At 40.9% G+C, this 24736-nt stretch overlaps 1 protein-coding gene across 3 annotated transcripts in view; it reads left to right on the plus strand.

Moving 5' to 3' along the window:
- Positions 1–2809: 2809 nt before the first annotated feature.
- The window catches only part of SMPD3 (sphingomyelin phosphodiesterase 3), a 107965-nt gene continuing 86038 nt past the window's right edge, over positions 2810–24736 (plus strand). The window contains exon 1 of one of the 3 annotated variants that reach the window (XM_071567135.1): positions 2810–3062. The gene's annotated coding sequence lies outside the window, so the exon portion shown is untranslated. Of the gene's footprint in view, positions 3063–3097; positions 3206–17138; positions 17171–24736 lie in introns of those variants that run through there. The other 2 variants (XM_071567136.1, XM_071567137.1) reach the window with 2 other exon arrangements.

Raw genomic sequence — 24736 nt, forward strand, 5'->3', positions numbered from 1 at the left:
TTTTGGTGCCCAGAAATTTATAAATCAGACCTGCAGGTATGAAAGAGGAGAGTAGGAACAATCTGAGCTTTGGATTACCCCAGCTACCTGCAACTTGTATAAAATAGCTTCAGTCACTAAATCTTTTAATTGAAAGATAATCTGAACTGTGTTACTGTTTGAATCAATGTTTAGATTACTCACAACTATTCTGAATGTATTTTGGACATCTGTATTTCCATTTTTTTCTGCTTTGCAAAGCAGAAAATGGTTACTGCTTTAGCAGGACCCTTCCAGCCAACAAAGAACAAACCCGGCTTCAATAAGATTAATGGGGTGAGGAAACAAAGAGCAGTGAGCAGCAAGAATTGTTGGCCGTTTTCCACATTAGCACCACAGCATTTGCTTGTTTGTGGTCTTGTGATTTGGGAGTGCCCTACAGGTACATACCCTGCTGAGGGCTTTCCCCAGCTCCAGAGTTCACAGCAGCACTTTTGCCAGTGCACATTTCCCCCACACGCCTTCTGGAGAGGGAGCCCAAACTGCACACTGAAGCTCCAGCTTTGAGGAAGGACATCCTATTGTTACTTGAATGTGAAGGAAATGACAAATGAAAGTAATTGTTTCCCATGATCTTATTCTTTACTATATCAAACCCACATCTTTAATAATATCGAGGGTTATTCAAAGTGAAGCACTTGCCATTTAGTTTCATAAATATTTTCCACACCTGCAATGTGTTTCAGTCAAACAAAAGCTATAATAAGGTAAATGCTATTTTAAACTTCTCTACTATTCTTTGCTACAACTTTCTAGTGCTGAAAAGTTCAGCAAAGTGGGGAACTGAGAATACATAACTCTGCTCTAAGTGAGTCTTGTGAAAACACTGGAGAAGGTACTTCAGGAAGCAATTTAGTAGTCAGCATGTAGCAGAGATGAGAATAATTATCAAACAGCTGTAGATATTCCACAGACTTATGCTGTGATGCAGTTAGCATGCTGGTGGCATAGACTGTCACATCAGATAAGGCAGCCATTACAACACGAGTCTGACAGTACTTTAAATCCAAGAATCACAATTCAACATGTAACACCAGGATCAACTTCTCACCTTTTTAGGATGGCTGCAGCAATGAACTCGCTTAGTAGGGTGAGGCTGTGTGATCCATTTGCTATCAAGGAAACCTGTTACATTCAAGAACTATCCAAGAAAGCATTTGAAATGGGGTAAGATATCATTGATATCTCCCACTGAACAAAAAAAAAGGAGCAGTAAATTAACTTCTGCATGACTATTTTAGAATAAACCACATAGGGATGAAGACAACCCAAAGGGAGGTTTTGCTAACAGTGTAAAAACAACTCTGCTCAGCTTAATTTGGTTGCCCCAGCTTTCTGTCACACTGCTTCGAAGGTGCCAGTACAGTTGCTGAAAACCTTCTCCAAGACAAGGGTGATGGTTGGACAACAGGGTTTCAAAGCATCAATAGTAGGGCCATTCATGAACCTGAACACACAGGATCCTCTGTGCAAGCCTTCAGCACCTTTCAACACCACATAATTCAGGGTGAGATGGGTTAGTGATCAAACTTCTAAATTTACTGTTAAACCATAACTTTTTTTTAAACAACACTTGAAAGATTCTTCTTTGTGGTCGTTAGAAAAACTGTAAAATAACTTTTTTTTAAACTGCACTGAATAATGACTTTTTCTTTTGATAAGCAGGTAAATAGAGAATATTTGGAAATACTGTACCAATTCATTTGCAAGTTAACTAGTACCACACCTTGTTTCACAAAATGCTTCATAATTACCTGAAAAGCCCTATATAAACATTAATGTTAGAGATGTCTTTCTAAAAGCCAGCTGCAACTGGATTACAGTATTTTTTGCTACATTTCCTGCAGTGCTTTGCTTTTGATAAGGCAGAATCCTAGCCCTGTTTAGCTGGCCACATGTGTCTTCTTTCTTCTGAATCATGGTGGGAGGGAGGCAGAACAGCCCTCAGGACTTTCTCAGAGATGGTAACAGGCATTAATACCACCTTTCCCCCACCCCCTTCCAAAAAAAATCCAAACAAAAAAGGACAGGGCGAAACATTTTGTAAATGCTCCCCATGTTACTGTATCATGTATTAAACCAGAAAAAGCCAGAAGGACAGCTGCTGGTAGCAGTAGGGCAACCGTTTTAAATCAGGGATTTGCATGGTACTGATGGGACTGGTATCAGTTCCCATGGCATCAGAGATTCTCCAGTCTGGACAGAAACGTAGTATTCCTTATATGCATTGACTTGGCTTTTTAACTAATGATTAAGGTCCAGGTATGTAACTAATTTCCAAGATAGCATGTATTCAAGTTGTCTTATATAGGCTGCAGATTAACAGATTCTGTGCTTTACTGTAATAAAAGAAGCTTTTTTTTTCTCCCCCCCCCCCCCCCCCCCCCCCCGCCCCCCAAAACCAAACAAGAAAGGTTTGGAAAGTCTGCACACAAAGCGCAGCTCCCCGCTGCCCACACGCCGCTGGGGGCGGCCCTGGTCCGGGGCTGGGCGGAGCTCCCGGCCCGGGGGCGGCAGCGCCAGGCGCGATCCCGATCCCGGGGATCTCACCCCGGGGCCGGGACCGGCGGGGATCAGCCGCTGGCGCCGGCACCGCCCAGCCCAGCCGGCAGTCTCGGCGGGCGGCAGGACTACAGCTCCCGGCTGTCCCCGGGAGCGCAGGGCCGCTCTGCGGGCGGCTGGGAATTGTGGTCAGTGCGGGCCCGCGGGGCGGGGCGGAGCGGGGCGGGGCGGTTCGGCCGCAGCGCGGCGGGCGGGGCGCGGTCCCCGTGCCCAGGGGCGGGAGCAGCTCAGCGCCGGCCCCGCCCGTGGCGCTCCGTGGAGCTGTTCAGTGCCCAGGTGCTGAGTCTCCCCACGGCTCTCGGAGGCTCCGCCGGCGTGCCCTCCCCACCGCTTCCCGGCGCGGCGATGGCTCCGGCGCTCGGTCGCCTCCGCCCGGCGTTCTGAGCGCCCGCCCGCCCGCCGCGCCCCGGCGTGGATGCAGCAGCTCCAGGCGCCCCTGGCTCCGCGGGGGAAGGCGGCAGGTAAAGCCTTTCCCTCCCCGCCCATCCGCATTGCATCCCCGGCCGCACTCTGCTCCGAGCTGCCGGCTCCGGGGGCGGCTGCCGGAGACTCGAGTTGTGCGGCGAGGAGAGAGCCCCGCTAGGCGACCACGGGGAACAAAGCGGTGCGGTGCATTTGCTTTTTAAGTAGTTTTGTTATTTTAATTTCCGGGGAGCGGGCAAAGGAATAGCAGGATGGCTGGTTAACTGCAAATATCTGTGCTTAGATGTAGGGAAAAAACCACTAAATATATTAATTTGCTCATGGAATCATGTTCCTATTCTCATGGTTCAGCACTGGAAAAGATGTGTTTGTCATACAGGTAAGGTAATGCTATACTCAAGATTGCAAAATGGTTTCCTTGAGTACCCTCCTTAACTGTAATGCTTGTATTGATTTTGCACAGCAATAATTTCTTACTTATTTCTGTACGGATCACCAGCCCCACCAAAGAGATAGGACAAGCAGCAGAAGGTTAGAGACAGACTGGCAGACACAGTGTTTCTGTGAAGAGGTGTCAGAAAAAGGGAGGAAAAAATTCCACTGTTTTTAAGGCCAAATTACAAGTTGGATCTTACAAGAAGTCATTTACAGCCAAGCATTGTGCTGCTATGCCTGATGCTTCAGGCTTCCTCTTAGTGCTGGGTGATGAATAGGGAATTGAGCAAGCCTATTAAATGTGCATAATCAAGCAGCAAGTGTTCTTAACTGCCTGTATGTGTAGTAGCTCCTGTTGTGGCTGTACTGCTGTCACAGGAGCAGCGAGTGTTCCTTAGCTCTCAATAGACTGTGTGTTTTACCCCAGACTGAGAAGCACGCAGCTGTACCCCTTTTGTGATGTTGCTAACACAGGTTAACTTAAAATTCTCAGTGTGACATGGGAAGGGGGAGGCTGAAAAAACAGAAGCTCAGCACTTTTCTCAGGTGTAGATAGTGAGAAAAGTTTAACCTAGGAGACTGCAGGCAGCCAGATCAGGAACTTGCACAGTTTCTCTGCTGGTTTTGAAAAGAAACTGAAGAACCAAACTAAGGTTAAAAATGTGCTTCCTTTAGAAAACCAAATTAGTAGTCTAGTTAGTATACTCTTAGCACTTTGCCTTAACTTACTTCTGTCCTGTATCTAGAATTTCTTTGTGTCTAAGGTATCTGCTACATCCCATGTTACTAAATCATGCATTAAACCAGAAAAAGAGCCAGAAAGACAATTGTTGGGAGCAGTAAAGCAAGTGTCCCATATCATTAGAGATTCTCCAGTCTGGATTGAAACACAGTACTTCTCATATTTCTCCTCAGATTCATTGACTTTGCGCCTTTTTTTGGTTTCTTTTACTAATGATTAAGGTTCAGTATGTAATTCATTTTCAAGATAGAATGCATTCAATTTGTCTTATATAGGCTGCAGATTAACAGATTTTGTGCTTTACTGTAATAAAAGAAGTTGAGTAGATTGGGTACTATCTGACAGTCATCACACATCCAAAAGCTCTCCTTCCAATGGGCACCTTGGACAGGCAGGGGCATAACACCTGGCCTTAACAGCAGCCTTTTAGAACTCGATCGAGTTAACAATTATAATAGTGCATTACTGTAAAATTAAAAATCAATTTGTGCACATGACTGTGTGCAAGGCAAGCTTCCCCCTCACCCACAGAATTAAAAGGTTTCCTGACACAGCTCCTCCCTCCCTACCTCTGCCTTTTAGTCTGAGCACCACCAGAGCCTCAGAGCACGTGACCAGCTATGTGTGATTTAAGCGATGCTATTGAATTTTTTCCACAGGGAACAATTACTACAGAGTGACAAGTCAACCATTTTGATCTTAACAAATTCAGCTCTGTTTAGTGATGGTAACCACTGTCTAACCCCCTCTGAATATCTCCCTGTAGCAGTTTGCTTCTAATTTAAAAGGACACTGTTAAACATTAAAATAGGTTGTCATTTTTGGGTAGGAATGGCAGAAGGACACTGTAGACATTTCAGCAGTGTATTTTCAGTTGCTGCTGCCTGTAACAGCCTGGAGAAGCCACTAAAATATCAAAGAAGCCGAGCAGCACGCTCTGACCACACCCCTACGTTGCCATAATTCATAAACTGAGACTCTGTGCTCACTGCCACATTCATATTTCCACCTGGTCAGCCAGGACAAAGACAAAGCTGCTTTGCACTAATGAAGCTGGGGCACCAGGCTTTTAATAGAGCCAACGATCTGGTCTTCCCAAAATATATTCAAAAGGACACTTGTGTTCCCCGACATTGTTTATGCTAAAGGCTATTGCAAATAGAACATTTATGCTAATTACTTGCATGTCAGCTTGGGCAATAGACAATCAATATTCTCCTGATGTGGGATCCACTGCAACTTTCCCAGTTATCATGCATTCAACACAGTACATTAAATCTCCAGTTGCAATTTCTTTGTGGAAATGTTTATTTTAACTTCTGTAGACTGCTGAAGTCATGGAAATGTTTCCATTACACTTAAGTAAAAGTCTATTTTTCAAAAAGGCTTGCATGAAAAACTGACCTGGATATATTTTTAACAGAGCCACTGTTATGATCATGCCATACAGTAATGACAGGATTAAAAAAAATCCTTATAAGCACAATCTGTACAAAAATGCTGAAGTTAAAAATCAACATGCACTATTCATAGAATCATAGAAGTCTATTGAAAAGCAGAGACTTTTTAACTGCTATCTATATGAGGGGAAATGACAAGACACACACCTTTACTAAGGAGAAACAAAGTACCCTGTATTGCCAAAACACATTTTTAATATGATCTTTTGTTCCCTGGACTGTGGCTGAGATGGCCTATGGATTTCCTACAATTCTAAAAAGAGAAAGCATAATTTTATGTACTGTATAGTGCCAAATTTCTGTTTGAATTCTAGCAATGTTTGGCATTAAACATAACTAGATTTTACTTATCCCCATAAAGGCCTGTAAACTGTTATAGGATACTCCCAAGACTGCTCTTCAAAGAATATATTTAAATACACAATGCAGTCAGCAGTTACTGAACTGCTTCCTTTTACAAGAGAGGGCGTGCTAACTCAAAAGCAGTAATCCCAGTGACTTCCTTCAAGTATCAAGTAATATTTTCAGTAATTTTTGAAGCTATAGCTTCTAACTTATGAATATTTAACTGTAGTGTTTAAGCATTTATAGTAAGTTCTCCACAACACTCAGGAGTAAACAGAAGAAAATTGTAACCTCACTCCAGGTATTATTGCTATAATCATGTACTTTTATGTCTCACAGGCCAAAGTCACTCTAAAATATGTGAAAATTTTAGACTATGGTTGAATTGTGACATTGTTGTAAAAAGGGACAGTCCATAATTTGAGCTGACAACACAATGCTGACAAATATTCATGCAGAAATATTCACTTCCATTTTATTTTGTCTTGAACAACTACATCCTGAGAAATGTGTTGTTTGGGGACAGAATCTATGTAGAATTGCAGTGAATACAAGATTTTCCTGCTTTACTAAGTTCTACTCAGCTTTGTTTCTAGTGCTTGGATGGAGGCAAGAAGACAAAAATGATGGGACTCAGTAAGCCCTGCACTATAGGGTTGTGTTTATCCCCTGGGAAGTCAGTAGATTTTGCTGATTCCTGACTTTAATTATGCACATCCTGCCCTTTGGTGGCCACACCGTGTCTCTCAGCTCTTACTCCAAAAGCTGCCACACCTTAGTGACCAGCAAACATCTTCATGGTTATAGAAAATCTCAGTGAAGGTGAGAGAGAGTGAGAAATCTCCCAGGCTTGAATCTTCTGCTACAACTTTGAGGTTTAACAGCATATTTAAAGAACAGAAAGCAAGCACTCTGCTTGTGAGCTGACCCTCAGTGTCTCATGGGGAAAATACCACAAGATGCACGATGAGTTCAGTGCAAACTGCAGAGAGCACATCCTGGGCTCTGCTCGGGGTTGCTGTCTCAAAGAATACACTTAGGGAGAAAGTTTAACATGTGTTACTGTACAGTCACACCTGCCACTCCTCAGCCTCACACTCTTGTCTTCTAAAAGGCATCAACTTCAACAGGATTCTATTACTGTTACATAATTTCAAAGCTTAACCACATACAGCTCCTTAAACCTAAAGCTGAGATAATAAATGCAAGACAAGTATTTTCTTTGAGGTAGGTAAGACTTCTGTCAACTACTGTTAGCCAAGTTCAATCTATTTCAGTATTAACAATAGCAAAAAACCCCTCTAAAGTGACAAGCTATATCTGTCACTCAAAAGTACTCAAGCTTTTAATAGATTTTAAAACTGTCTCATGTGAAAGAGAGAGAATCACTGGATTCCATCTGTCCCTCTTAACTCTTTCTAAGTGAGTTAACAGTGATTAACAGTTTTACTTCAACACTGGTTTTGGTAGTTTATTAGTTGTGTCCCTACACTGTACTTCAAGTACAGTAGCAGCTATTCACTTTTAAGCAGGATTTTTTTCTGTTTTAATCTCCTCTTTGGCAAAAGAAGAGTTAAGTAGTCACTTTATTCCCTGTACTTACTCAAAACATTGATACAACCACATTGGAACAAGGAGTAAAAATCCATAGACTCCTTTAGGGCACCTGCAAAGAGGCTTAGAAAAATTTATGCTCGTTTGCTTCAGAAAATTGGGCAACTTTGTTTTCTTTCTTTACTAAGCAGTTATTGGATGGAGAAAAATCTGAGTTTAACCTTTTCTAGGAAGAGATAATATTATTTAGAGAAAAATAAGCAGCTATCTGTTGAGGGGCTGTAGCTCTCTACACAGGCTACTCCACCCTTCCCACATTGCTAAGCAGAACTGTCTGTCATTGGTATTGAAAGCAATGAGAAATTCTGTCTTGGTGAGAAACGAAAAGAGAAAATATATCAGAATAGTAAGTGTGCCCCAAAATGCTTCAAATATCACAAAGTGAGAGCAAAACTACTCAGTGTCTGACTCCTTCATCACAGTTGCTTCTGTGAAATCAGTACTGTCCTGCAGGTGAGGGATCAGAGTTTAACAGCTTTTTCTGTGGAATTCCTTCATCCAGCTCCAAGCGAACTCCATTGAGGGCCTTACCAGCAGAAGGAAAAGATAAGGAGAGTCTAGAAAACATAACACAGACAGGGGTCTCTTATCCAATCTAAAGATCTGCCAGAGACAAATGAAGAAAGATAAGAATCTTGTTAATTTTATTATTTCTTTGGGGACTGGGATATTTCAGTAGATCTGTTCAGAGGATAGAGAGAAGTTTGTGTTCTCTTGTCCTCATGAGTGAGAGAAAGAAGGATAAAATCCATGCTGAAATCCCTTAGTAGTTTTTTGAGAGAGAAGGAGAGGGAGAAAGAGCCCCTGACAATGAGCATGCACAATTAATTCCTGAGGATGTGGATACACACTTTGCTGACACACACTGGAGATGAGAATCCCTGTAATCACAGAGGGTGCACATACCATCCCTTTGCATGAGAGAGCTCTACAGAGCTTTAAGTTGCTCTTACCCTTCGAACATGGAAAGACAGGGAAAAAGTAGAGATGACTCCATAGTCTAAAAACAGCCCTTCATTGTTTCTAGTCCTGGGGAAACTTTTCTTACTCCCACACCAAAGGTGGGAAAATTACTGAAAAAAGCTTGTCCTGATAAGGTGCAATTATGTAAATTACTCTACTTACTGCCAGGGTATCAGCTCTATGATAAGCATTCCTTTGAAAGAACAACGTACAATGGAAACGAAGCACAAGAAGTTGGCTACCATAAAACTGGCAAATCAAGTTCCAACTGCATATTGCTGTAAACAGGTGGGCATATCTTGGGTATAGGAGGATTTTTATTTACTGAAGAAGGCCCTGAACTTGTCATTTCAGCTTCCTTGTTAAACTATTAACTTTCAAATAACATGAGTGACAGATATTTGCAACTTTTTAAAAACCAGCTTCCTGATCACTTCTCAGAATCTCCAGCTTTAGCCCAATATTCTCCTTTTTTATATCTTCCCAAGCAAAACAGTTATGTATCCAAGGTACAGAAGGTGAAAAGATGCAGGCACACCTAAATCTTTATTGAATGGACACCTTTGCTGAAAGTTCCTCTGACACACAGCACACAGGCTGCTGATGCACATATCTAATTACATTAGTCTGCATTTTGGTACTGAAAGAAAAGGATATGGAGCACAAGAACCAACCTGTGGGTGCAGAACCCGACCTTATCAGACAACTAGGTCAGCATGAAATAAGTGTCCCTTCATATGTTCACTCACTGGATGTTCCAAGGCAATCTGTGCTAGTAACCTATGGCAAGTATGACGAGTTCATCTCTGCCAGCTGATATGACACTTGATTTCACTCTTTCACAACGGTAAGGCCCTTCAATTTTAGCTTATACATTAACCTTGCAGATTTTCCACACTAAACTTTGCTTAGAAAGCAAAAGAAAGCTAAGCCCAGCCTCAAAAGAAAGAAAGAAACAAAAAACCCCTCATGTAGATTTCACTCACATCTATCCTGCTCATGTCTTGATGCTTTGGACTATTATTTTTCACACTATCTTATCTGACACAAACAAGTTTCAAGTGTCACATCAAAGAGTAGAACAATTATTTTTAGTTTGTTTAGTTATTGTAAATGACTGCTTCCATTACACCCATTCACTGCTTCCCCTGGTGGTCTGCCAGTAGCTGCCTACAATTCTCCCAAAGGGCTCTGTAACAGCCACAAGGAAAGCTTTCCCCTATGCAATCTCAGTTTCAATGTATGTATTTCTTTCCCACAAAAGCTAAGAAAATCCTGACAGATGGAAGAACCAGTAAACAGCTCCAGCCCTGGAATGGCTGCATATTCAGCCTATGTCAAGCAGAGATTACAGCTCTAATTTCATAATCTGCCTCTGAAGAGCTTCTTCTGACAATACCACAAGGCCCAGGTCCAGATTTCTCCAGTCAGAACTTTCCTATCCACAGTCTTTATGTCTGTTCCATAACACAAGTTCTATCATATCAGCCATTTTTACAGAATACAGAAAGTCACCTAATCTAACTTTTATTGAACACATTATAAGTATGATGAAGCTCAGGCCCCTGTATTTTCCATGATGGAAAGATTTTATTAGCCTAATGCAAATATTTTTATTTACTTCACACTTCCTCAACTATATTGGTTCAAAATTTGACTGGTTGGCTAGCAGGAATTCTCTTTGGTAACTGAGAATACTTAAAGCACAAGATATTGAAATCTTGCAAGGCCTAATTTTTTTTCCCCAGAGGGAATTAATTGAGATTCCTTTCAGTTAATAGCATGCTAAGTAGCAGCTAGCTCCTTCTAGGCTGACACGTAAGTAGATTTTGTCTGCTCTTAAAATACCCTTCCAATCACATTCTGGTGAATAGTTTTATTCCTCTGAAGCATGTTTGTTTACATGTTATTTTCAGCACAGGAAATTAACATAGACAGTGTGTTTACCTAACAGTGATGTCAGTTCTTAATATTAATGGGATAATGCTTAGTTTGAACCCAGGCTACAGAGTGTATCTGAGTAAGCAGGGAAGAGAAGCTGTAGCTCTCTAGTTTCTGTCTCCAGCTTTCTCAAATTTGACTGCTTGCTCTGTTTAGAGTAAGATATTTGCAGCCTCACTTAATGAGAAAAAGTGTATTAGTTATCTGTTCACAGCTGCAGCCTTCTGGACATTTTCACATTTGTTTGGCTCTCATGGTTATATTTAATCATAAGGCTGGTCATAATCACACCTGAGTACCTCACTTAATGGGGTTTTGGAGACAACTTCTCCTGCTTCAAAGACTCACACTACGTCACTTTCCTATTGGAAGTCGAGTCCTGTGATTAGAAAGTTGATTTGTCTGAGAGAAAGACAGAAAAGAAATTAATTAACACTCTCACTCCCTTCAATGCTGCTGTCTTACTTGACTGTTTTCACTTTCTGTGCACAAAAACTGCACCAAAATATACCAGAAAGACACTGTGTAACTTTTAGTAAAACTTTTCTGTACCACTGGAATTATTTTACTGCCATAAATTCTGTTACCAATGTAGTAATACATTGTAGTACAACATAGTAATACAGTTTTAACTTTCTAGCCCAGAACAGGCTAATATGAACACACTCCTACCAGCATTAGTGCATCACAGTGGGAGGAGACCTGTTTGAGTGGCAGTGGGTCAGCTTGGTTCAAACCTTTTTCAGATGGACAGTCCCTCACGAGAGGCATAACATGACAGGTCTAAATCTCTGCTGGAGGTCATAAGTCCAGTGGGGAAATAAAGCCCAGCTACTCATTATTAGTTACTGCTGTAAGCATACTCAGTTTTCTTTGTCATTAAGAAACAATATGGAAGAAGTCTAGAAGATGACAAACAGTAACATCTAACATGCCAATCAGCATCCCAGGAGTTTTAATCTGGGGCCTTCATGATGATGGCTGCCAACTGCAGATGCTTGGCTAACTAATTGGCACTACCATAAACAATATTTGAATTTGTTCAGGAAAAGAGCAGAAGGTCTGAGAAAGGATTATTAATATACATTTAAAAAAATCTAGTCCATCTCTGTTGAAATTATTATCTGTGTGATTCATTTCTACAACTGAAAATTGCACTAAACCCAAGCAGTGGTTTATAAAGCTCTCGACACTATCTAACTCAATCTTAGCTATTGGAAGATTACAAAGCAGGTAGAGAGTACAAAAATAAAACAATCTGCTACTATAATAAGGAATACGATACTCTCGGGGCTTCATAAAGCAATTTTGCATCCAGGCCTGACTGGCTTACCAGCAAATAGAACTTTTCATCAAAAAGATTGCTAGATTGTTTAGCAATGTGCCAGCCCCTGAGCTACAAGACAATCTATCCCATCTGTAACACTGATACCACCACAAAGAAGTTATTATCTAACTTATTGACAAAAGGTACCAATCTGACACTTCTCAGGAGCAATTACCTGACTTCTGTAATATCTGAAAGTACTTACTTAGTTCCTTCTTTCAGTGATTGTAGAGGTATTGGGAAACAACAAACACAGCTGGGTTAGACTTTTCTTGCATTCAGACATGCACTTTCCAGACAGAATCTGCAGACAAGCGAGCTTGTCAAATTGAAGAAAATTACTATAAAAATTGAGAGAAAAAATTAAGTGATAGACAAACAAGTTGCAAAGGAACCTGGGAAAAGGAAGAGGCTGAAGAAAGCAACTATTTCGTGACAAGGACTGAATAGAAAGGATAGAAATATAGGGTGCTTTTGTGCATCAACAATTGTTTTAAAAGCTTCTGAATAAAAAATTAACAGCTGATGGCATACTCACTAGGACTTACATCTAGTCTGAGAAAGAGAGCTGTTAAGATAGTGCCTGAGCCAGCAAGACAGATGGCTGTTGAAGGAACTGACACTGCAAGAGCTGGAACATTCAGTAGAGAGGAAAAACAACAGCTATACCCATGAAGGAACTTCTGCCAAGCACGTAAGGGAAGTGAGTGGAATCACAGCAATTCCAACAGTTTCTGTAAGAATGTGGATGATGTGCTGAACTGCAGGCGATGTCAGGCCCTGGGCCGGACAGTTCAGCATCAGCGCAGGAGCAAACACACAACAGATTGATTAAAGGGTCATACAATACCTGAAAAAACAGCAGTAAATTGTACACAGATGTCAAATTATACCAGTAAAAGAGATTTTACATGTGGGTATAGAAAATGCTCAATAGACACAAGCACTGAAATATATCACCTACCATTCTTGTGCAAAAAGATAGCTCTTAGTATTCAATATGAAAAACATGGTCAGAAGCTGAGACTTGTGGCATCAGCCCATCCCTCCTCCCCAGTTTAAATTTGTCTACTAAGAAGAAAAGTTTCCACAAACCTTGCATGTCTCACAGCTACAAATTTACTATCAGTAAGATTCCAGAAGTTCATAACAGTCAACTCCAACTCCTGCATCTTGAGACCCACTAAATGTTTGCAATCAAGTTTCCACATACTTTCAAATATTTTTAGTACAATCCACTTCTCTTTACATTGACAAAAAACCCCAAACAAACACATGAAAAATTTGGCCATAATATATCATTGTAAATAGAGTGACTTAAATGCACAGGAGGAGGGGGTTGTAGGAAGAACAAGTTTGAGAACTGAACAATTTTTCAGAAACAGGGAGATGTCACAAGGTCTCATGAGAACTGATCTCAAATTTTGATTCCATTCTAAAAAGAAATAGTTCTGACAGAAAGGAAGTGTATAATAATACCCAAAATAAGCATCTAAATTAAAAGAAAAAAATAAGTTCTATATTGGCTTTCTGTAGCCACGTTACCTTTTCTTATTATTATTTTTCCAGCCCATTACTCCTGCCAATCATTGGGAAAAAGAGGAAAGCTTCATCCTTGAGTTGTGTGATGATGTTTCTGTACATAGCATTACTACACAGACACACTTCAGTACATGCTGTTTTCACCAAGCATATGCTGTACAATAAGTGTTTAAGCTGTACAGTTCAAGAAAAAAGCTCATTGCTGAGACAGCTCTGCTGAAATGAGCCTTTGACCACCACTGCAGAAGGAAAATGGCTGTGGCATGGACAAGTAGAATATTAAAAATCACATCAAATTTCTGACACAATAAGATTATCTTTCTAGTATTCAGAAAATTAGGTTACTTTCCAAGACACAGAAAGATTTTAAATATACAGGCCAGGGAGGCTAATTAAATACACAGTAGGGGATGGCTCCAAAATATGATAGATCACACATTAATCCAAAAAGCCACATAATTATGAAGTACCCATCTCAGACTTTTGGGTACTCAAAATAGATGTAAATAAACCAGTAATGTCCTAATGAGTATAAAACTCATCATCGGCATGACAAAAACAAGTCAGTGTAACTGACAAAAATAATAAGTTTACAGTACAGAGAAAAAACAAAACAAACCCTTTAAGAGTCACCTTCAGGAAGACAACCTAAATCTAATATTAAGCTATTTCAGGGAGGCAGGTAGTGCAAGTCTTAGATGAAACTATTCTGTCTGAAACCTACACAGACCCTGTGTATCCATTGGATGCCTTTTCCATTAAGTGGAAACAGGCTCACAGAGACCTGATAGAGCTCAAGCCCCCTCCCATCCACCCAAGCCCTGCTAATTAGTCACAGATACATCAGAAATTAAAACACAGTCTCACGGTATTTCTCTTCACATTGAGGCCATCTCAGGTGTCCCTTTCCCAGCCTTTTGCTGCATCCCAGCTCTGTCAGGAGGCAGCAGACAGAGAGGCAAAGGGTGAGGGCAGGAAAGCCATTGCTGCCACAAGCAGGTGCCAGAAGGCAACAGGTAACAGGAGCAGCTTTCCTACATCCCAGAGAATTACCAACTCTTCTGCCAGACCTACGCTCAATCCTGCAATTCCATTCTTTAGTCAGGAACTGGCAGGAGTGGGCAAATAGCCAGCAAGGCAGTTAGGCAGTTTGCCACCAATAAAGATGGCAGAGCTTATTCATCATAACCACGTAAGGTACCTTTTCTGTTGTTTAAAAACCGTGTTGCTAAAAGTTTGGAAAGGTACAGGTAAGGTAAGGTAAAAGAAAAGCAAGGCTGTTCCTCAAGAGGGCACCGACACTTTACTTCTGAAACCGGCGTTAGATACCTCCAAACCAACATAACGCTGAGGAGAATAACACACCGATTACACAGCAACTTGAGAAGATGCGCAGCCGACATTTCTCCTTCCCCAAATCTCGGGACTGAGAGAACCTCCCTCAGCCGGACCGCCCTGCGCGCCGCCGCCCTCACACCGCCCAGCCCCGTCCCCGCCGGACGACAACCAATCCGAGAGCGCTTTGCCGCGCCCCTGCCTCGCGACAGCCAATCAGAGAGCGCTTTACCCCCGCCCCTGCCACGCGACAACCAATCAGAGAGCGCGCGGCGGGAAAGCGGAGCGCGCGCGCGCCGCCGCACGTGCAGAAGAGGCGCGCGCGCCGTTAACGGCCCCCGAGCGGGCCCGGCCTGGCCCGTCCATCGCCGCGGGAGCAGCGAAGGGACAGGGAACGGCAGGGAAGAGGTCCGAGATCGCAGGAGTAGCGGCAGTTCTGACACGGCGGTGAGCGGCACGCGCGGCCGGTGCCGGGGATAGTGGGTCGCCCCGCTCCTCGAGTGGGGTTTCTCCTTGTAAAGCCCTCGTGGGTCGCCCCGCTACGGGTGGGGTTTCTCCCTGTACAGCTCTCAGCTCGCCTTCTGCGATGTTGCCACTGGGAATTAACTCTGCTAGGCAAGCATGGAGCAAGAGAGGTGTTTGAATAGCAGAAGCTTTATTAAGTAGTTAAATGTTTTATTTAATAATTTGCTACTAAATAAGCATTGTTTTAATAGGCTTTGGGGGTTTTTTCCCCTTTTGTTTGTCAGTGTGCAGATCCTCACTCAGCCAGACTGTACCAGGCTGAGGTCACCCAGCAAAGCCCAGAGCTCTGTCCAAGGGAGGTGCCAGGTGAGGCTCAGGGGGGAGGTGCCAGGTGAGGCTCAGGGTGGATGTGCCCATTTTCAGGGCACCTCCCGAGGGACCAGCCCAGCGCACAAAACATGGAGTTAGGCAAAAGCAACAGCAAGGGAAAGTAAGTCTTACAGGGCAATTTCTTTCCATTGAATTTACTAAGAAATGATGGAAGCGCAGGAAGCACGTGGATCTGCCATCCTCCTCTTCAGTGAGTGAACCTGGAAGTTGGATAAGCACCCTTGATCCTCCAGGGCAGCCGGGGGTGAGCCTCTACCAGATTTTACTGAGGCTTTGGGGATCAAATTGATTAACTATTCTGTGTTGTGTTTGCTCAAGGGACAGGAAGGAAACACTAAATTACACCCACTTGAAGTCACTTGCTAATGAATAATGTAATTATACGCTAGGGTATTAGAAGGTTTTTTACATTAAGTCCCTAATGTTTTTGTTTTCTCATAAGAATCATCTGTATTTGGATAAGCTAGAATTAACATTGCCTCTTTGAGAAGTCTGTATTTGTAACTGCAGTAAAGATAGTTTGTGTTAAGAAAATAACATGTTTAAATTATCAGGGCAGGTGGTAGAAGTAAAAAGCCAAACTCATCTAGGCTGGATGTCATGCACATGTTTTAAAGGCAAGAGTTCCTTAACAGATGCTTGGAGGCTTTTTCATATAGCTCTGATCACAGCAGAAATAAAGTGATGATTTTACTTTTTCTATATGGCAGTTCAGAGAACTAGTGGAAACTGACTTTCTAGTGTAATAACTGTATAAATTGGCCAAAACTCTCATTTCAGTTTTACATTTGAACATAGAAGTGTGAACAACTACTGTACTGCTAAATTCAAATATCCTCAAAGAAACTCCAATAACAGAACAAATTTTATTCATGTCTTTAGGACAAAGAATTGTGCTGAGGGCAGAATTTTGGCTCCGTTACTTCATATTTTATATTGAAGTTCAAAGCTGTGAAAGCTTCAAAATGTATAATTCAGTCTCATTTTGCACAGCACTTTCTTTTAGGAAGTGTGTGTTAAAGCTAAATGGTACCATCTTTGCCTACTGAAATAGCAAATGGTTATGTTCTCTTTCATAATTGTATAAATTTACAGTTGGATGAATATTCTATTTCTGCCTTTTTTTCCCATGATGTGTAAACTCAGTTAATTTACATACACTGAACCTGATTTGGTTACAGGGAAAGAAAGGTGTGAGGGATTTTCTTTCAGGCCAGCTCCTTGTTCTGGCTCTTGTCTACTGTCTCAGGAACACCTTGGGCTGACATCAGTGAGGAAATGGCAAAGCAAGAGGTGCTCAGTTCTGGTTCAGAAATGCTAATATATAAATAAAAAAGAGACTACTGGATGGTGCCAGTAAATGTAGTAGTAGTAAGCTTTGTCATTTGAAGTAGATTTATTCAGTAGATTTACTCTCTGTGTTCTAGGTTGCCTCTTGCCCTGCTCTTCTCTGGTAGAAAAACAGTTTCAGGAATCCCTTTAGTGACTACGGTGTTGGTTTTGAGCATATGAAAATGGATTTTTAAGAACTTGGAGCCAGGTTTTCAAGTACTTGGCATCTACAATTGGGGCAGATTTTCAAAAGAGGTTAGTACTGACTGTTCTGAGCTCTTGTGAAGATTTGTCCATTTTGATTTTGTGCCTAACTGAACTGATCTGCTGAAAATCTGGTCTCTGTAGCCAGGCATGCCATTCTTAGAATGCTGTGAGGGCACTAAAACTTGAAATAAAAAACTAGCTATACAGCAACCCCCACTGAATTCAGTACCCCAGAACTGCCACCCAGCACAGAATAAGAGCAAGACAGGGTTGAGCCTTTTGGTATGTGCAGGCAAATGGCTTTTTTAGGACTTAACAGTGAAAATAGCTGTTGTTTTGCTACCCCTGTTCTGGATGTGTTTATTTGAAGTATAAGCTTTTATGAAAGGAAAGTTGCAGGTTGTAAGAGTGCAAAAATGTCAAAAAGAGTGCAAAAATGTGTTTGTGAAACTATAAGAGTAAAATGCTTTAATTAAATTTACTGTAGTAGTTGTTAGTAATACTATGAGTTCTGAGATACCACCAGAGCTTCTGGTGTTATGCTGTTCTGACCTGGAGCCTGGGATAAACATTTGGAATCTATCACTGTAAGCAATGGTGCAATTCCTACTGACTGTGATTTAGCAGTGCTGAGTCCTGCATTAAAATGGTTGCAGTACAAACAAAGTGAATGTTTTGTGTTGGAAAGAAACTTAATTAAATCGGCCATCAGCCATCTTTTGTACTGGCAGAGCTGTTCCAAAGTGGTAGTAATGATTCATGTGGTCTTTCTGACTAGTTATGTGACTTACTGTTGCAGATTCAGGCACTGTAGGAGATTTTTGGTTGTGTTTTTGAATAATTCCTTTTATTTGAATTTAATTTAGTGTCCTTTTGTGCAATGTTTTGGCCTTGCCTTTGGTTCCTTAGAAATCACTGAAAAATGAATTATTAATTGTTGCAACTGAAGAAACAAACCAATAATTTACTGTGGACTTCTGAGGAGAAAAAGAAAAGACAAACCAAATCAAAACAGAGCCATATTTTTGCACACATGTACTTCTTTCGTGCAGTTGAAATAAGGACTTTCAATAATCCAGGATAAGCAAACAGTAGTACTGTAATTTTCATGTCCAAAGTGTGGTATACCTGTCTCTGTGCTGGTGTCGCACTTACAGCTGAGTGAACTTCTGACAAACAAATGAAAATAAACTGAAAATGGTTACATTTAAGTCAATACCTCTCAGAGCAGCGAGAGTCAGAGGCATTCACATAAACGTGATAAGGGAAAAGAGATGAATTGCTGTTGAGGTACTTGCCTTACAGACCTGTCATAAAACTGAACTGGAGACTTAAGGCATCGTGATATTTCTGTTATCAGTATCAGCTGGAGAAAATTGGTAAAAAAATCTAAAGGCTAAAGAAAGCTCACAACAGTCACAAGCCTCATTTTGGACAAAGAATATTTGATGTGCCTGTGATGAGACTCGGCTTCCTTTGTCCCACTTTTGGGATGTGGGGGTTAACTTAGCTCTGTTTTACATCTGTATCCCTCAAATGTCCTTCTGCAAATGAAAATTTAATTTGGTGAGGTTCATACACCGAATTTGATTCAGCTTGCACCTCTCTGACATTGTGAGCCCATTATGGCATCATTACTCTCCAATTACAGGCATGAAGGTAAGAAGTGACCTAGTAATGAAGGGTACACACCAGAGCAGTGTAGCAAGGATTTTAAATGAGGCAAAAGGAGGAAAATTTACTGCACTGATATCTATCAAAAGGCCAGTTTTCATAAGTGGCTACTTTGAAAAGAGTCCCCAGGCAGTGCTTGGCATCACTGTGCTGTCACTGGAATTTGTCTCAGATGCAGATATGCACAATTTCTATAGTTCCATGTACTGCATAGCACTTGTACTGAAACAAGGTCAAGGAGTTTGGTATCCTAGTGTTTACTGAATTTGTGAGAATAATGCATAAGCTAGAGTTCAAAAAAAATCTAGCATGGAAATGTATTTTCTGCTTTAGTGCTTATTGTGCTTTCAGTTTTGAAAATAAAGTATTTGACATCAAATGTGCTCCAGAAAACACAAATACTTACTAGCAAAGTACATATTTGGTATTTAACCAACTTCATTGTCTTCTGTGGTTTAAGATACTAGAAACTAACTTTGTCTGCCTTTCCAAAATGTCCTTTCTCTTGTGTGAGTAGAATTTTGTGAGACTGACTGTTATGGGATCTTAGAGGATACATTTTTAGAGAAAGTGCTGCCAGTGGAGGGTGACTTTACTGAGGCTGTTCTGAATGTGCCGCAGTGAACTGAATGCTCGAGAGGAAGCGGCAGGATAAGAACTGTCAGCAGCAGGCAGAGGCCAGATAAGTTACATTGTACTGAGCAGTTTAATTGTGCTTCAAATGGATGAGTATTTTCATTCTGAACTAAAAACAGACCCACAAAGGACTGATGACCAGAGAAAATGGAATAAACCTGTGCAGCAAGGAAATAACTCCTTTTGGTGCAGGAAAGGGTGAAATCTAAAAAAACTGGTAGAAGCAGAGGCAAAAACTGCACATTCTTTTCAGAGGATGTCTCTCAGACTTGAGGTACTTCTGACAGAGGAAGGCATCCAGTGGAATATGTGCAACAAGACTGCCAACTGGCAGAGTAGCAGGTAACAGTGGATTTCATTTAGACACACTTTTTGCCCTTTTACCAATTCATCTACAGATAGTCACATACAGATTCTGAAGCTGTCAGCTGCAGTGGGGCGTTCTGTGGTACAGTGCAGTACTTGGGGGATGCAGACCCATGCTCAGTTTTAAGATTGTGCAAATCAGTGCCGTTAGACATAGTTTTTAGCTGCAACAGTTCCTTGGTTAGTTGGCTGTGCAGGGCTGCTTGAGGTGCCAAGTGTCAGTTGAAAGGATACAGTGAAAACTCACAGAGCAGGTGGGAAGGACTGCAAAACAATCCTTCCTGGTGCAGGTTCACAGGGGCTGAGTCCAAATTTCTGTGAAGAGATGAAAAATGGACTTGCACATAGTTACTTACTTCTTGCCATCTGGAGAAGTTTATTAAATTATTAAATGCCATCTTGCATTTAAATTTGTCCAGTTTTCTGCTCTGGTTTGCTTTAATAGTGGGAAAAAAAATCACTGAAGTGTTCTAGGTGCTATGGAGACAGTGCTGATGTCAGAAATGTTTTCAGTGGGGGCCTGGGAAAGGGAAACAGATGGCTGCAGTTAGTGGTGCCCATGGCTGGGTGTTGGTGCATAACAGAGCAGTGGAGTGCAGTGCAGGATTGCTGAGCTGGCAGTGGGTGTGGCACTGCTGGGAAGGTGGTAGAGCCTGCAGAGGGGCAGAGGTTGTTACCTGACCCCCCAGCACTGCCTTAACTCAGGTTCTTTGTGTCCTGTTGTGTCCATATTGGGCTGGGCCCCACCATTGGCTGCATGAGCTTGAACTGCTCAGGTGTCTGTACTATTTGCAGACTTGGGCTGGATTACACTGCCTGCTTAACACTGGTTTTTCTTCTGTCCCAGTATATGATGAAGTGTCTTTCTGTTATTTATGTTGTCTTGACCCTTTATACACCTTTATTTTCTAGGTAGTTTCTCAACTCATGGGACTTTTAAAAGACCTCATGAGCCAGGGGTGAAGACACAGTACAGGTGTAGCTTGGAGTTTTGGAATAAATTCTTGGGTTTTTTTTAAGTACTGAACTCTTGGGTGATGTTAAATGCTGTTGCCCTTAATGACTTGCTGCAGTATCTTGAATTGAACTGAAGCAAAACCAGAAACAGTACCACCAAAAAGGCTTCCCAAATTCCAGACTTCTTCCTCACTCTGGGAAAACCCCCCTCCTCTCTGAACGTTGAATCCAGTTCCATGCAGCTGCCATCAATGCAGGACTCTGAGGTCATTGGCTTGGTTAGGGAGTTACCCTCGGCGTGGTTCTCATTGCCCCTTAGGTACATACACCACTGAAAGGATCTTTTCAGCTACTTCCAGCAGCTTAGCTGTGGTCTGCTCTTATCTATCATCTCACTTGCTTTTAGGTTTTATTCTGAACTACAAATGAGCAGTCCAATTGTCTTGATAGCTTTTTTATCAAGCTTTCTAGCGAGCCTCTTGTTTTACCTTTCCTTGTGTTTAGAAGAAGCTGCCTCTAAATATCCCTTGAGGTCACTTTTCTTCCTTTCAAGCCCATCCTTTTGAAACTCTCATTTGCTGTGATATCTATAAAGACTTTACAGTGATTAAACAGTGATTATTATGATGTTCACTTGTACTTTCCTGTCACTCTATTCAGTTGTCTAAAAATAAAATGAAAGATTCTGTAAGCTCTTCAGTACAGAGACTGGCTTTTTATATGAGTGCTTAACACAGTAGGGCCCAGAAATCCAGGGAGGTGCCTACAATACTGGCTCAAGAGAGAAGAAAAACCTCCCATTTCCAGGTATAAATTATTTTTTGTTAGGAAGGTAAGTGTAGAGTGCTTTCAGGGATCATTTCTTCATAATGAAATGTGCATTAACAATATGCAATGATTTTTAATCAGGGTGACAAGTCTACAATGTAAAGATCAAGGTTTTTTCGTTAATGGTATTTAGGGCACCAGCAGCATTGATGTGAGCTGGACTGGGCTATGTGACAAAATGATTCTGTACTGGAAAGCTACAATTATTCTGTAAACTTCAAAATCCAGAATTCAAGATGAGAAGAAGCTGAGAATTTCTGCATTTGATTGTCTCAGGCTGAAAGCTGGAGAAAAAGCAGTTTGCCTTTTATGCATTCTGTCAGCTACAACAATGCTAACCAAAGAAAGTGTCATCTCCCCAGAGTCTCTTTTCAGACAAAAGTACTATAGTGCAATAATGAATCTTAAAAGAAATTCATGATTGGAAAAAGCAGTGTTTTGCATATAAATGTTTCTAATGGAGCTGTGAGCATCAGTTGTGCTCTATTACCTTGAAAAATACCATGAGAATCCCTGTAGCTTTTAGTAATTTAAGATGTGAAAGGTGTTATTTATTTTTATATGTATTATGTTTCTTATAAAATATTAAATAAACCTTTGGCCAGAAGTACTATTAGCTCTTTAAGACTGTACAGAAATACTATCCATGACTTCAAAAGCTTAAGTTGCTAATGGGTGACTTACATAAACTATGATCAGCAGAGAAGAACTCCTACTGATCTAGACAGAAGTACCTACAGGCAGGTGGATTAAAATGTGTAAGAAATACATACTTCTCCAGTATTGTGGACCTGATTAATTTTTAAGAAAAAGTTAGACTTTACAGCCCTAAATAAGTGACTGAGCTTTTTAATTTTTCTCTTAATTTTTCCTTCTGTATCATCTATCACTGTCTGTGCCCATACAGCACAGATTTTCAGCTCATCTCTTTAGCCATGGGGTACAGTCCCTGACTGACTATATTTTAAGAGAATTAGGATTCCTAAAATTTGCTAGAACCTTAGAAGAAAAAAGTATGTTTGGAGTTAAACTACAAAGAATGTTAGACCTTTTTTTGCTGTATTGTATGGGAAATTGATGACTGTTTTAATTGACCATCTTTATGCCACAGCCATCCCCAAACTCAGCCCACAGAATTTGCCATCAGGAAAATTAAACTGTGCTGAGATTCCACTGCCATATGTGATTGAAACAAAAGGTTGACATTTCTTGGAAATTTCAGAAAAGTATGTACAAGCTGAATTTTTTTGTGCATAGATGGTTTTGAACCAAGGAAATATTTTAGTGTTTTTACATTTTTATTTTTCCAAATTCTGCTGTTACAAAATGCTACTCTTAGTACTTTTTTTTTTTTAGTAAAGCAGTAATAAATGATAACCTGCACTAGTGTTTTTGTTTGTTGTCATTCCTCCTCCTTGCCAAGCACATCTCGTCCTCCAGGGAATGATTAATACAGGCTGATCTGACTCTGGAAGAATCTGTGTTCCATTAGGACTTTGGTGGAAGGAGCAATCCAACCCATTTTGCAAGTAGAATCTTCATCCCATTGTCTCTTCATTGCATTCTACTGGTATTGCCTGAAAAACTCCTGATAAAATAAAGTGGTATAAATGGATATAATGCCTATAGGTTGTTTTCTGTGGTTCTGGAAAATGCTGACAAGTGGTTTCATTTGTTCTTGGGCATACCTGTGACCTGGCTGCATTGTGCATAATAGATATTTTCCCCAATTACAGTTTTTCATTGGAAATAAACTTCTAATATTTAAGTCACTTGGGAGTTCATGACACTTCTTGCAACAGTGAGGGGATGAGGAACAAAAATTAAGAGCTTTAATTGCCTTCTGCTATAAGGCAGTACTGTAGCCATGTCTGTGTTTTTCTAAGGTTTGTGCTCAGCTATTCTCTTTTCCTGAGATAGTTGGGCTCCAGTGGAGACTGGAAATGTTTTTGCCTGAAGACAGAGGTGATTCTGATGTGGCTTTTGCTGGTTAGTGCTTATTTTGCTTGTTTGGCAGCAAAGAGTACCTCGTTACTGGCTACAAAAGTAGTGTAGGATCCTTTGGGATGACAGTGCTGCTTTAAGAGTAAGACAGCTCTGACTTCAAGGTCTAATGTGAACCTGAAGGAAGTGCCCCTGATGGGTAAGATGAGCAGCTGGTTCTGAATCACTTAAGTGTGCAGGTAGCATCTGCTTTGCCATATGCAACTTGTTTATCAGAGGTCTGGATTCCAAAACAGAGTTTCTTCTGACTGAGTTTTTCTCTCCTGGACTATTCTGATGATTTTTTTTGTGAAGTTTTAAATAAAGGAAATAATAAATACTAATGTCTGACCTAAGTCTGCCTTTTGCTTTCGAAGTCAAATAGTCAGCCAATAAAAACCTTCAGATGGTGTTGCACTCCAACTTTCAGAACCAGGAGAAATTGCAATAGATTAAAGGTCACAAATACTTGTAAAAATGTTTGTTGCCAGACTGTGTTTGCATCTTCTTAAGATTTAGGTGTTCTTCGAAATGTCTGTGGAACTACCCTCTGTATGACAAATCTGGTTTATGTTTTTATCAGAAACATTGGGAGGGGATAGCAAACACTGTAGAGAGGGAGAAGAGAATACATGGGGAAATTAGATGTGTAGTTTGTAGTAGATTGGTTTTTTTGTTCCTGATTATTAAAAGTTTAATTACAGCTATGTCAAATGTTACCAGTATTTCACATTCCCGATTTTCTGTGTATTGATAATCACCATTCTTTACTGCTGGACACCGAAAAAAATCGGTAACATTAAAAGTGTTCTTATTGGTTTTAATGTCTTCAGTATACTGTTTTAGGACCAGAAATGCAAATGTTTTCATGTGTCACACGACCAGAGTACTTTTAACAAAGACATGTTATACCTTTTCTCACTTTAATGGTGACATCTTATAAAACTGGCATAGACCTGGCAGATTTCTAGTTACTTTTCAATCTGTCTCCTAATAAAAGTAGAATTTGCATAAGGGTTTCCTATTTGTAATCCCTATTTGAGATAGCATTCTGTATAGCTTGCTTTCATTGCCTTAAGAAATCCTGTTTGAGAGATTTTGCTGGTTTCAGAAATTAGTTCTACTCCATTGTTAACTTCACAATTCCTCACTTTCCTTTGCTATAAATCT

Source organism: Pithys albifrons, chromosome 12 (assembly GCF_047495875.1).
Source record: "Pithys albifrons albifrons isolate INPA30051 chromosome 12, PitAlb_v1, whole genome shotgun sequence".
Classification (NCBI taxonomy): Eukaryota; Metazoa; Chordata; class Aves; order Passeriformes; family Thamnophilidae; genus Pithys; species Pithys albifrons.